The 15,000-nt window shown below is 45.9% G+C and overlaps 1 protein-coding gene across 10 annotated transcripts in view; it reads right to left on the bottom strand.

Annotated features, from left to right (window-relative positions):
- LOC135216704 (cyclic AMP-dependent transcription factor ATF-7-like) overlaps nt 1-15,000 on the bottom strand; it is a 111,440-nt gene that overhangs the window by 64,493 nt on the left and 31,947 nt on the right. Inside the window, exon 1 of one of the 10 annotated variants that reach the window (XM_064252133.1) lies at nt 13,281-13,387. The exons of the other annotated variants lie outside the window; for them this stretch is intronic. The gene's annotated coding sequence lies outside the window, so the exon portion shown is untranslated. Of the gene's footprint in view, nt 1-13,280; nt 13,388-15,000 lie in introns of those variants that run through there. 10 annotated transcript variants of the gene reach the window in all.

The following is a 15,000-nucleotide window of genomic DNA, read 5'->3' as shown; positions in this document are numbered from 1 at the left end:
TTACAAGGTAAAAATGAATTTCAGTTCAAACCATGACCCCGGGAATAACAAGTTACACACTTTCACTAATATGGGCAAAAAAATGTTGTTTTATTGTGCTGATTACAACTGCAATCTTGAGTAAGATCAATAAACGTTACATATATACGCTATCATTGTTAAAATGAGTGCTGGGAAGGCTGGGAAAAATGGTGGATTGTCCGTGGTTAGACCGGCCAGCCTGACGATAGCTGCCATATTGGATTTCAAAACTGCCTTGAAAACATATTTTACGAAGAGCGTCACATGCTTATTTTAGTTCGTATGGGGCTTCCATATATCACATTATGTATGTTGACAAAACTTCAATCTTTTGAATGGTATGCTTAAAGTTGTAATTGTATTCTTGTTTCACCAATTAAATATCAAGTGAATAAGGCCTGGCCAGCGTGATGACAATGGATCGTCTGTGATTGTTTACCCTACTTCGAAAGGAGAGTAGAGGTCTCGAGCTCCTCCTCTCACCACCAACAACTCATGACTGTGATGATCATCTCCAGTGTCAGGGACATGTTAAAGTACTTTTTCGGAGGGTGGTCTCAAACGCGGTAGTCAGTGGCTCGTCTAGTCCAGTTGGTTGTTTACCCTATTAGGGTAAACAATCACGGACGATCCACCATCATCACAGTGGCCGGGTCTTATTCACTCAATATTTAATTTGAGAAACAAGAATACAATTACAACTCAAAGCATACCATTCAAAAGACTGAAGTTTTGTCAACATAATGTGATATATGAAAGCCCCATACGAACTAAAATAAGCATGTGACGCTTTTCGTAAAATAACAATTTGTCGAAAATTGTATTTTTCCTACTATAAAACCTGAGGTCCTTTACAATAGGAATGTAACTTGCGGCAGCTGGAACCGGTCGTAAGCTTCGAACAAGGGAGTTCAGTAGTTAACTGCTTGTCTGACAGTGCGCGCACAGCGCGACTGGGAGGTGAAGATCCACTTTGCTTTAGGCCCAGGAAACGCAACGTGAGGGGTGGCATGAGGTGGGACTATGTGTAAAGGACCTCAGGTTTGTATAGTTAGGAAAATTACATTTTTCGACAAATTGTTATTTGTTCCGATACGAATATAAACCGTCGGTCCTTTACAATAGGAAGACTCACTTCTTGGTGGGAGGAATCTGAGTCTTAAGAACAGACTGGTGTTCGTCCAACCTTGGTTCCCTCCCTGGTCCTAAGAGCAGAGGGAGGGATCCTAGCCTCTGCCCAATGATTGGGGTATGTACCGCAGGATCAATGGTCAGACCTCTGGACCCAAGTAATAAGAGGGAGGTAAGCGTACCTCTTAAAACTAGCAAGCAAGAACTCGTTCCTATTGCAAGAGGCAATATGAAGTCATGGGTTTGTCTCTTGTAGGCTTCAACTCCCCCCCCTCTTGTTGGGGGAAGTGGTGGATATTCGCTCCTATCCCTAATGAAAGGGATAGGATGGGGCTCGGTCGAGTAGCTCACCTGCATCGTCTCCTGATCCAGCGTAGTGACGACCGCGTCCCTCTGCCCACAGGTAGAGGGGGAGAAAAAGATGGGGAAGAGAAGCCAGTCACTCTCATTCACTCATCCATTCATGCAGTCACACCAAGATGCGATGCTGTTCCGTCCGCTCGGGTGCTGGGTAAGCTACACGTGTTGAGCAGCCACCACGGGTCCCAAGGAAAAAGTGTCCAAGGACCTGTGGGCAATATCCCGAAGGTAGAAGGAGGTGAGGGTGGTCTGGTTAGACCAGACCCCGGCCTTCAGGACCTGCGCCACGGAGAAGTTCTTGCGGAACGCAAAGGAAGGACCAATACCTCTGACTTCGTGGGCTCTCGGACGAAGGGTACGGATGTCGTCGCTACCATCAGCTTCGTACGCCCTACCTGATCACCTCACGCAGCCAGAAGAAAGTGTTCTTGGATACTTCTTTCTTGTCACCACGGTGCTAACGAAGAGGTGTCGACACTCAGGCCTGAGGTGCCGAGTTCTCTTCAGATAGCGCCGTAGCGCCCATCACAGGACAAAGCAGCATCTCATCCGTATTGTTGTCAGTGAAGTCCATTAGAGAGAGAGAGAGAGAGAGAGAGAGAGAGAGAGAAGATGAGAGAGAGAGACGAGAGAGAGAGAGAGAGGCTAGGTCCTGCTCACCTCCTCCGTGAGGGACACGGGGAAGTACGGTGGTCTCTTGCCTGTGACCAACTCTCCTTTAGTCTCCACTGAAGAGACCGTAAGTGAAGAGGCCCGTGAGGGACTAACTTCTCAAGTGACGACAGGTGGCCGATCATAACTTTGCCACTGCTGAGCTGACTGTTCCTGCCGAGACAGGAACTGGTCAGCTGCCTCCCTGAATCTGCTGATCGCGAGTCCGTGGGGAAGACTCACCCTGCTACCGTGTCGATCAGCATATCCAGGTACTTCATCCTCTGCTTGGGCTCGAGATCGGACTTCTCGAAGTTCACCACGAACCCCAGATTGCGGCAGAACTCGAGGAGTCGATCCCTGTTCTGTAGCAACTGCGAGCAGGAGCTCACCAGGACCAACCAGTCGTCGAGATCCCTGACGAGTGGCCCAAGCAGACACCAGAGTGAACACTCGTGTGAACACCTGTGGGGCGGTTTAGAGACCAAAGCAAAGTGCCCTGAATTGGTACACCGTCCCGTCGAGGATGAAGCGGAGGTACTTCCTGGAGGATTGATGGACAGGTATCTGGAAATAAGCGTCCTTCAAATCCAGTCGTTCTCCCTGATAGCCGAGCACGGAACATGCTGTCTCCATCGTGAACCGAGACTGGCGAACGAATCGGTTCAGGGGAGAGATCTATCACCGGGCGCCAGCCCCCCGAAGACTTCTCCACCAGGAAAAGACGGCTGTAGAAGCCCGGTGACCGATCCCTGACGATCTCCACAGCTCCCTTGCTCAGCATGGCTTGGACTTCCTGTTGAAAGGCTATGTCCTTTGTTGTTCCAGGAACGTAGGTCTGAAGATGGACCGGGTTGGAGGTGAGGGGTGGCTGAGACTCAAAGGGCGTCTACTATCCAGGTCTCAGCTCCATAGTGCTGCCATGTTGCCCAATGGCTCGCCAGGCAGCCCCCCCACTTCCGGCAGCAGGTGAGGGGGAACGCCGTCCCAGCATTTCCTGCCTCTCTTCAACTTGTTCCCGTCTCCCCTTCGTGGGGAAGGAGGGCTGGGAGGAGGCTGATTGCAAACCGCTCCTGGCAGAAGTCGAAGGAAGAGTCTTTCCCCGGGGCTTCGACGATGCGATCGTCTTAGCCACTGAGGAAGCGCTAACCAAGCTCTTGGGCTTGGCCGCAGTCGATCGAGGCTGCCCAGACATCTTCGAGACTGCCTGGTGGACTAGACGGTCACTGTCATCAGTGCGCCGTCGTTCCACCGCAGCGTCCACCATCTCTCCTGGGAAGAGAGAGGACGAACTCTGCACTGGTCCGTTGCGAAGACCCAGTGACCCTCACGCCCAGCCACCCTGGTCACTCGGGTGAGGACTGCGTCCTTACGTTGAAGTACCAGGTTGGTCCCACAGGTTTGCCGCCTGGTGGGCGAGGTAAGAGATGGCTCTATCTCCAGACAAGGCTCCTCACCGGTCACTCCCGGGCCGGGTCGCCTCACCCTTCTCGGTGTAACCCGAGGAAGTTGAAGGGATCGGAGAGGAAGACCTGACGCTCCCCCCTCGCTCACGCAGACCGGTGTGCTTGGGGGGCTGCAGGCGATCGCCAACCCACGGTGGCGATCGAGCTGCCGGTCTGGTCGCGTGGCTCTCCTGGGGAGAGCAGCTGGACTGAGAACAGCGGTTCCGGTCCCGTGCGTCAGAGGAGCTGCTGCTGGTCCCCCTACCCACCCGGTTCCCGATGGGAGCAGCGGTCAGGAGACCTGCAGAGACCATTGTCGCGTTGGAAGGAAGCGGTGCCTGTACTCACGGCACATCGAACCGCCGGAACCAGCGCCCGTGGCCGGTCTGGGATCGTCACGTCAACCCTGGTAACCTGCGGATCACTACAAGACCGATCGCTCGCCTGGCGGGAGTCACCTGAGCGACCCTCACCAGTCTTCCGCTCCGTGCCTCGGTCCTGGCACCGAGCGAACTCGGAAGCCTGAGCCTGGGCTGTACGGTCGCCCGCAGGTGACCGTACACTCAGTACCTCTCGCGAATGAGAGCCGAACCGGAACCTGGTGTAGTGGCAGAACCTCTAGCACCAGGCGTGGAAGTACCGGTGTTAGCCGGTACCCCACATGGACCCTGTCTTCTTCTTGCCTTCGGGAAGGGAGGGAGAGTCGAGCCCCGGGAGGACCAGCGGAAGAAACCCCCATCCCACCGGAGTGAGACGGGCCCTTAGAAGCTCCCAAAGGAGGGACTTGGAAGCCCTGGAAGTCGAAGGGGAAGAGGCGGCAGCAGGCGACGACGACGACGACGACGACACCTTCCTCTTCTTCTTCGTCAGCTTCCTCGGGGACGACGTCAGGTCCTCCATCTAGGACGGAGCCAGGGATATTGCCGAAGCAACATGGCCCAGCTGCACCTGTCCGGAAGGACCCGCAACTGGGGCAGCAACACCACGGGCGCGAACGACGTCGGCAGGGCCTGGTCCAGGCATGGCAGGTACGGCAGGAGCGGCAGGAACATCAGGTACAGTAGGAGGCGGGGCAGCGGCCAGCGACATCCTGGGTACTGGTGGAAGATCCAGGGGCGAACTCTTAGGGCACCGAAAGTCAGGGGCTGGGGCGAGAGCGACGAACCTGGTGGAGGAGGCATGCCCCCTCCTCGGAAAAGCCAGCAATCAGAGCCTGCACAGCAGCTGAGGGAGTCACCGAAGCCACATGCTGAGTGTACACAGGTGAGGAGGGGCGGTCATACCCCGGGAATCGAGACGGTGGTGGTGGTCACCGGTCCATGAGTGACCAGAGCAGCAGCCGCCAGATGATGCAGCAGCAGAACGAAACGCGGTGTGCCCTGGAGACCTAGTGAGAACCATACCTGGCCAAGGTCGTCGCCCGCAGCAGAAGAACACCTGAGGAGGCAAAGGTCGAGTTTAGTAGCAGGGGTTCCCCTCGCAGGGGGGGGGGGGGGGGTTGGGGGGGGGGGGGGGGGGGACAAGCCCTTCCCCAAACGAACGGAAGACCCTGAATACAGCTGAACGTCGGCGGGTACCTCGCTCCCTCCTATACGCTCGACGGATCGAGCGAAGAGAAGGAACAACAAACACCCCCCCCCCCCCCTCCGCTCCCCCAAAGGGGAAGGAGCCCTACGCGGGAGCTGAGATGGCAGCAGGAAGGAAGACGACGTGTCTGTGACCAAGGGAGTCACCGGAGAACCTTCCGAGGACTCCTTGGCAGGCTTACGCCACTTCCTCCTACCCTCATAGAGCACCCACTGCTCCTCCACCCAGGACATACACAAATTACAGGGCTCGGCCCGAGAGCATTCACGCCCCCGGCACCGACCACACAATACATGAGGATCCACTTCAGGGAAGGAGCGGAAGGCCCCGCACTTACGGCCCTCCACACCAGGGCAAACTCTGTGGCTGATGGGGGGCGGGGGGCGAGGGAAAGCTCCAATTTATGGGAATCCATAATAATAATGAATGACAAAAATACAAGTGGCATGTACTTACAGTATTTCACACACACAAAGCAAAACCAAGTTTGAGGAAAAACACAAAGCATACGTCGAAGAAGCGGGGCAGAGAGATATGCAGAACACGTCCATCGACCAACGCGGCCGAAAGCAAAGTGGATCTTCACCTCCCAGTCGCGTGGTGCGCACACTGTCGGACAAGCAGTTAACTACCGAACTCCCTTGTTCGAAGCTTACGACCGGTTCCAGCTGCCGCAAGCTACATTCCTGTTGTAAAGGACCGATGGTTTGTATTCGTAGCAGAACAAATATGTTTTCAAGACAGTTTTGAAATCCAATATGGAAGCTATCGTGTGGCTGGACGGTCTAATCATGGACTGTCCACCATCTTTCCTAGCCTTCCCAGCACTCATTTGAACAATGTTAGCGTATATATGTAACATTTATTGATCTTACTCAGGATTGCAGTTGTAATCAGCACAATAAAAACAACATTTTGTTGCCTATATTAGTGAAAGTATGAAACTTGTTATTCGCGGGGTCATGTGTTGAACTGAATTCATTTTTACCTTGTAATCGGTGATTTTATCATTACTGCCATCACAACCAAAACTCCCACCACAGTGCTTATTTGATTGTAACTTATTACACATTTTGGTCTTAACTTCTACTCCACATTGCACTTGAACCACATTGCTGTTCCATGGTTCCTTAGCGCTCACTCCACAAACACAGTATGAGCAGCAGACGAAGACACTGTTTATGATGTGCAAAGCTTTTTATTCCCTTAATTGTTTACTTTACTCATTATGTATTTAGTTTAACTTTACTTTGTGTTATTTCAAATGTTTATTTAATTCCATGTCTATTACCCTTTTTGCAACCAAATTAACCCGAAAAATTACAGATTTTTCTAAAGTAGCACAATCCAATGTTTCAAAACCTTGTCGTACATCTGGCTGCCGAAAACCATCGCGGAGCAGACAAACGATTAGTGGATTATTATTTTTTTTCTAGCACTTTTCATTGATTTAAGTCTATATTAGTATTTTGATTTTCTTACAATAACTCTACGCCAGAAATAAATGTAACCTTAATGTTTGCATGCTAAGAATGGCAAAATCCATTGTTGCCACATTAGTTGGACCTTCACACATACGCCAATGCATTATTATAAACTGTTTCCATAAATTCTATTGTCATAGTAATGCAATAATGATAAAAATGCTTTAATATTATGTATACTATATACTTCTATTAGATAGCCTAATTTCACCAATTTCCACGTTTTGTGTAAGTCTTATACCCAGTTTGGAGGGTGAACACACCAATGGCAACAGAGAGAGAGAGAGAGAGAGAGAGAGAGAGAGAGAGAGAGAGAGAGAGAAAGGGAAGGTGAAGGAAGTAAGAAGGACAGGGTGACGGTGGAGGTGTGGGGGGAGGCTAGGTGGGGAGCTTTTTACGCGTGTTTCGATCCATTTCTGTATAATGGAGTTTTTTTTTTTCTCTTGGTACAAGTACAAGTGTTCGTTACTCTTTATGATTAGTGATTCCCGATACCCTTATAAATTACGGCACTGGGTGTAATGCACTATAGCAAAATCTCGTTCTGATACAGCGTTCGTGACAGAAATAGTAGATTATTGCCAAAAAAACGTGCTTGCACTGTCTCTGAAACCCATAGTAGGTATACTGCTTAGTTGTCAATCAAGTTTTTTGTAATCAAGTATTTTTTACAAGCTAGCTATTGAATAAATTTGTATTTTTTTCTCAATCAAAACATATGCCCCTCAATGCTTAAATTTCCTCTTTTAACGACTTTCTGGTCATTGCAAATTCGGCCCATGATTTCTTATGGTGCGAAAACAGACAGAGGCCCAGGGACCGAAAAACGATTGCGTCAACACTACGGTGATAATCCGGCAGTAAAACATCTCCATATATCCAAAAAGTAAATAATAAAGATATATACGCACATTACGATTATAACAATTACATACATGAATAGCTGATAACAATCTGCATGAATAACTGGTAAACTGTTTCTGCCAAGAAAGTTGAGTACAGCAATTATTTACAATAGGTACGAAAGTCAAGATGTCGTGACGTCATAATACAGGACTTAAAAGAACATTCTAATTCCGAAAAAATAATTACAGGCAGTCCCCGGGTTACGACGGCTCCGGCTTACGAAGTTCCGAGGTTACGACACTTTTTCTTAAATATCCATTGAAAAATCCGCCCATGGGTTACAACGTTTGTTCCGACACTACGACGCTGATGCTTCCGATGCTCTGAGTTAATGACGCTTTTAAAAAAACGCATAATATGATAAAAATCCTTTATAGTTTAGCACAGTATATTAATAAAAATAAGTTTCTGGTTAGATTACAACAAAAATTTTGAGGTTATGATGATTTTCGTCACTTTTATATGTTGTATTTTTCGAATTTTTTTAGTGACGCCTCATATGCGGAACTAGTTTCCGAGCGAATGAATACTAGCTTGCGATGTGCAAAGTTTATAACAGTCCAAAAGCGCAAATAATGAAAAAATCATTGCTTGTTTCCAGTAATAATAACAAAATTAGTTTCTGGTTAGATTACAACGCAATTCCAAGTATCCAAAGTAGTCGAAAGAAAAGATTTCATAAAAGCGCAGTAATTTAGATCAAGAGAGAGAGAGAGAGAGAGTAGCGAGAGCAGAGAGAGAGAGAGAGAGAGAGAGAGAGAGAGAGAGAGAGAGATGGCGTCTTGGCAACAATGGTCTTGGGATTGATGAACGTTTATTTTCTGAACAGATAGGACAGAGAAGTGTTCGTTTCATTAAAACGGCCTCTGACTCATGCCAGTAAATGTTTTGTTGATACTAATATAAGCCTATTTAAAGATACGTTTACTTTAATTAGTCTATATGATCATAAATAGTAATCAACTGTTCTTGTAGCCTCAAGATTTGACAAAATTGAAGTATCCAAAGAGAGACATTTATCCAGTAATGATCAGAGGGAGAGAGAGAGAGAGAGAGAGCGAGAGAGAGAGGAGAGAGACGAGAGACGGAGAGATGGGGCGAGAGAGAGAGAGAGACAGAGAGAGAGAGAGGCGTTCTTGGCAACAATAGGTCTGGGATTGACGTAACGTTTATTTCTGACATATAGGACAGAGAAGTGTTCGTTTCATTAAACGGCCTCTGACTCATGCCAGTAAATGTTTTGCTGATACTAATATATAAGCCTATTTAAAGATACGTTTACTTTAATTAGTCTATATGATACGTAAATAGTAATCAACTGTTCTTGTAGCCCTCAAGATTTGGCAAAATCACTCCAGGTTGTACATAAAACTTCAAAAATGTAGTGTCACCAGAGGATTACAATAGTTTTTACCTTCAAGAACCAGCATTTTTTACAAAAATAACTCCAGGTTGTACATAAAACTACAGGAAACGACATGTAGTGTAACCAAAGGGATTACAAGTAAGGTTTTTATAACTTTTTATTAGTTTAAGACACCTTTTTCCGTCGTTCCGGCTTACGACAATTTTCGGGTTACGACGTGTCTTAAGAACCGGAACCCCCGTCGTAACCCGGGGACTGCCTGTACTTAAATTTGAGTCAGAATCGAGTTACTCTTTCAATAACGAATATTTTCAAATTAATCATCATAAATATGTCAAATATTGATGTTTTACTATTTATTTACAAAATTATCTAAGTGCACGCTTCATCGTCATCTTCTACCAAAACAGTTGTTTACTTAAAAACGTCCTGGTAAGGGACCGTGTTCCGATTGTTGTGATGAAAGTGCCCCAGCGTCTGTGGGTACAAGTGATGTGCGGATTTATCACAGGAAATGGGAAGTTTGTTGACACAAGCGACTCCGTAACATCGAGATGGCGTCAATCTCTATAAAATTGAAGCATAAGTAAAAATTTCGAAAGCGTTTTGGTGAGATTTCCACTGCCGTGGACACCCTTTTCGGTAGTTTACAGTTTAGTTGCCCGGGCCGCGTAACACATTTTGCCCGGTCCGTAATCACTCTGCCAAGGTAAGTAGTTCTCGCAGCCGACCTGACCTGAACCCACAGAAATGACCCAGCCCGAACCCAAACATGCAGCGACTTGTAAGCCAAAACAAACGGCAGCCATCCTGTTTGTATTAGTCCGCCGATTCCCTAGCAGACGAAACCCGTGGCCAAATAAACTGTAGGAACTCTGTTATTTATAAGAATCCCACCAATTCTCGATTTTATGCTAGACCTCTTTTATATTAATTTCTACCACCCATACGGACACAAAACCTACTGCTCATTACCTACCACACGTTCCCCTTGCCCAACTAATCTGTAGGAGCTACATTTTTTATTTTTCGAACATTCTTCGATATTTATTTCCAATATTTATTTTATGAATCCTACCAATGCCTATTTTTATGCTACCCCTCTTTTATTCACTTATATCACCTTAATCCCTCCGCCAAGATAACTAGTACCATGAGCAGACTTGCCTGACCCTGCCCGACCCTTCGCCCTTAGTCTGTTCCTGCGTCTCAGCTTGTTCAGTGCAACCATGTCTGCTTCCGCCGTTTCTTTCTTGTGTCCCGCACACAGGAATTCGCTGCCGCCGTTCCGTCACTAACGGAGAGGACATTGTGCTTTTGTGTCGCGATGAACGTTCCCTAATTATATATTTAATGAAGACCGGCCTACTTGGGGATTTCAGTGGCTTGTGCAAGCAGTGTAATGAAGGCACCGTCAGCCTTTTGAAACAAGGGGATAGCTTTCAATGGCGGTGCAACACAAGACACTGCCGCAAGAACACTTCAATTCGTCATGGATCCTTCTTCTCGGGCTCTTATCTCTCCTTCAAGAGCATATTAATGCTGATACACGGCTGGATCCACGAGGCTTCCCAGAAATATATGCAGCTTAATTTGAGGATCGGGTCGCCGAACACAATCGTCGATTGGTACAATTTCTGCCGGACGTTGTGTAGATATTTTTGGTGATGGACAATCGGAAATGGTGGGCCAGGTCACGTGGTAGAGATTGACGAGTCCAAGTTTGGTAAATGGAAATTTAACAAAGGCAGACGTGCGATGGTTGTTGGGTTCTCGGCGGGATTGACCGCCAAACAAAAGAACATTTTTTCAGGTGTTCCAGACAGAACTACAGACACACTCTTCCTATTTTAATTGATAACATACACCGAGTCAATTGTAATTTCGGATTGTTGGAAATCTTATCAAAATTTAAGTCAACATTTCAAATCAACACCGTAACATTAATCACACATTACATTTTGTATATCCACATGATAAAACATACACACAAACACGATAGAATCTACTTGGCGGGTTTTGAAACGAAATGTCTTACCTAGAAGTGGTACTGTTAAAAACTTGTATATAATTCGTATTTCTCTGTATTGTGTTAAAAAACATAATCTAACTGAAGTTGATTGTCCATTTAAAGCCTTTTTAGATTTAATTAAACGTGCATATCCTTTAACTAAAGTAGGTTCAACACCCGCCAAAATGAGGTGCAATGTCGCTGAAACCAAACAATCACGAGACGTCGGCGTACAAACGGATTGTTAACTGCACTTGAGCCTCGTCCACAAATTCTGGTCGTTCAGTTACCACGAAAAACAACCGTCCCGCCCAGAAAGAAAAAAAAAAATCCTGTACCCCGAAGATTTGAATTATTCTGATTTTCTATATAAGTTCTATATTTCTGGGGGGGGGACAGGCCAATCATTTGACGACTCGCAACATCTCCAAGGTAAGCTTATCAATGTAAATGCACTTTATGTTCATTTATTTGTGGAAACAAAGCAGGTCAGTGTATTTATCGCTAAGCGGAAGTCATGGCTGCTCAACACATCCAAACATTCACGTTCGCTGGCAGTCCACGTGTTCAAACAAAGAATGTGGCCTTAACTTTAACCAATGTATTCTCGGAAATATTAACTTTGTTTATATATCAGTAAGGAGTTACGGGTGCCAGTCATCCGTACGGACAAGCTTTTTCGGTTAGGTATCAATAACTGTTAACATACTAAACAGGGGGGGGCCAGGTAAGGACATGCGGCCTAAGTTTGGTTAGGCTGGTTCCTTTGGTTAGGTAGCAATCACTGTTAACATACTATACTAGGGGGTCCAGGGGGGCAAAGCCCTCCCGCCAGGTAAGGGCACGCAGCCTAAGTTTGGTTAGGTTGGTTCCTTTGGTTACGATCACTTCAGTTGGTCAGGTACCGCATTTCATGCATAAATGTTCTATTAGGCTAATAGCCCATATGTTCGGTCTACGAATGTTGAGTAAGGGGGACAGTTTAGTAACCTAGGCCACACATCTCATGAACCGATTAACTAGTAGACGATAACCTTGGCCAAATAAAACTGGGTAGGGGGGACGTTTAGTTTAGCCTAACCGAACGCGGAACGAATGTAGAGTAGGGGGACAGTTTCAGTACCTAGGCTACTCATCTCATGAACCAACCAACTAGCAGGCATTAAACGTGGCCAACTACACTGAGTATGGGGAACAGTTTAGTTAGCCTAACATAACGGGGAACGAACGTAGAGGGATCTCCTACAGTTTAGTTAGCCACGGTTTCGTTCTGCTAGTGGGTTCCGTGGTTTTCCGTGTTCATTGTCGTCGTCTGTGTCTCCCCCCACCCACCCAAAAAAACCCTGGTTTCCCAATAGGTCCCCCCTTACCGTTTTTCTTTAACTTTTAACCAAAACTCATGTGTTCTCCCCCCACCCAAAAACCCCGCTTCCCAAAAGGGTCCCCCATTACCGTTTTTTAAAGGTTTTCGGGTTTTCTAACAATACACGTTTTCAAAACTTGCGCCAAAACAAACCGCCACCATCTTGTTTGTATTACTCTGCCAATTCTAGCAGACAAAACCTGTGGGGCAACTGAACTGCTAGCCACTCCCCCTTTTCACTACCCTCTGTTTTTTAATCTAAAATTTGGCCTTAAGTTTCTAACTTTGGAGAAAATACTACTTTGAAATGAGAGTAGAGGTCTTTAGCTCCGTTTCTCACCAAACAACAAGTAGCGACTGATGCCCATCTCCGGTGTCAGGACACGTTATAATGTACTTATTTTGGGATTGTCCAAGCTGATCGTACATGGTCCACTCTGGACCCTACGGTTTTTTACCCTAGGTATGCCACAAAATAATATGTGGAACTTTTATGTATTTATACTAGAGGTAGCTAGGCCTATTTACTGTCCATTCGAAGCCATGTACTGAGTGGTACCTACTCCCCTACCGGTAGCTACGCCCAAGCATGTAGTAGTACCTAGGTAGGCCATTTAGCAAGATAGGGTAGTACACTGATAGAACCGGGTAGCGGACACAACACTTCAAGGTGGCCTGTTCTGTAGAACTTCAAAAAACTCATATTAAGTGATTAACCCTGCATACTAAATAAGTGCTAAATTAAGCTAGGTATCTTTCGGTGACGCCCTAAGGAACCCCAGTTTTTTCTGACTGGGGAAAGGCCTAACTCGATGCACGCTCTGCTACGTTAACCAATACTGGGCTGTTTCTATTAATACGATGATAGCCTAATCCTAGTTAACCACGAAAATCATAGCTGATATTCAATAAATGAACACAAATAAATGAAACTTGTGGAAACATATTTTCTCACCATAACAAATATTCGAACCAACGGTTGGTTTGGTCTTGTGAATGACGTTGTCAACGCTTTGTTTACCTTTAGACGCTGGCCCTGGGATGCTCTGGCCCTCCCGGGGGTCCCCTGGGATGGGAGACCTGGGGCCCCTCCTTGCTGGGGGTTGCTCTTCCGCCTTCCATACACTATAGTACGCGGGAGTTTCACAATGTACGATTATTCATCAGGTATACAGCACAAAACTTCCCAATTCCAAAAATGAGTCTTTCAAAAATGCAAGACTATGATATGGTACAGTGTAAGAATTTCGAGGTCAACAAAAACTCTTTTGATATCTCAGTCATAAGAATAAAACCAGTGCTCGAAATTACGAGGCACATCTTCTTCCCATTTAACGGGAGAATTTAGGGCGACCGTTCAAGGTTCCAGTGAAATCAAGGACGCATTTTGTTTTCGCTATTCCTGATATCGGACAGCAGCCACCCCAGTGTCTCGAGTTTCTCTATGTTAGGATAGAAGCGTCATGGGTGGTTTGCCTGTGCTTCTAAATTCTGATTACGCAACTACCACGTGATTCAAGTGCTGACCTTTCCATGTGTCATGTTTCCACAAATGATCAGGTTTCGGTTTACACACACACAAAGAGCATTTACCCTATCTTACCGATAAATCAAAATTAGGATAAATGAACACCCATATAACATGAAAACGAAATTGAAAAAAAAAAATCGACACTAGCCGCCAAAACAAGAAAAAGAACTAGCGTTCACAACCATAAATAGAAATAAAAATGCATAACTTCCATCGGTTGAATTTTGAAGTTTGCACGTACGGGCTTAAAGTCAAGAAGACAAAAACGGGACTACAATAATTAAGGCAAATATGAACAATAATTTGCAAGAATATTAGTGCACTATGGATGGCTTACGCGACAAAGAAAGAAAAAACGGGTGGAAGGGTTGACACAGGAACGAGGATATGAATTATTATTCTCACAGGTGCTCGCTTATAATTTAGTGGGATGGACTTTTCCTCCTTTTTCTTTTCTAAATAAACATGCTTATTGCTTACTAATGGAGGTGAGGGTTTCCGTGGTATATATATATATATATATATATATATATATATATATATATATATATATATATATATATATAATAGAGAGAGAGAGAGGACCAGTTAAGATGAGCCTCAACATCCACAATATCCAGGGTTCGTGCAATACTGGGGTGAATGATGCAGTATGTGTGTGGGGGAGTTGTAATGAAGTGCTGATGAGCTTCATGTATAGGTGTATGAAGCAGTTCACGTTATGGAAGTTTGACAACACACCTGGTACCTACATTCCCGACTCAGCAGTTAAAGGATGAATGTGGCAGTGACCGTTCTGCTGTTTTTTTTTTTTCTTTTTTTCAGTAGCCAACCATGTTGAGGGACATTGCTTAGTGTTGAATAAGCTGTACTGTGTTGTGCTTGGATGTGGCCTTAGTTGTTGAAAAAAAAAAACACTGTTCCCAAAGGAAACATAAACAACTACACACAGAATATGAAGAAAATACGTTGTAACATGTATTGGTTCAGAGTAGGTAAAAAAAGTTGATGGGTGTAAAGGTGACCAGTGAATGGAGGTATATCTGATTATTGTTTGGTTGAAACAAAAGTTAATTAGTTGGAAGCTCTGATTGGAAAAGGGGCTACAAGGCACACTTCTGATTCTCTGCTACTATTTTGGGAA

Source organism: Macrobrachium nipponense, chromosome 6 (assembly GCF_015104395.2).
Source record: "Macrobrachium nipponense isolate FS-2020 chromosome 6, ASM1510439v2, whole genome shotgun sequence".
Lineage (NCBI taxonomy): Eukaryota > Metazoa > Arthropoda > Malacostraca > Decapoda > Palaemonidae > Macrobrachium > Macrobrachium nipponense.
Note: the sequence above shows the minus strand (reverse complement) of the source record. Positions and strands in the feature narration are given on the sequence as shown.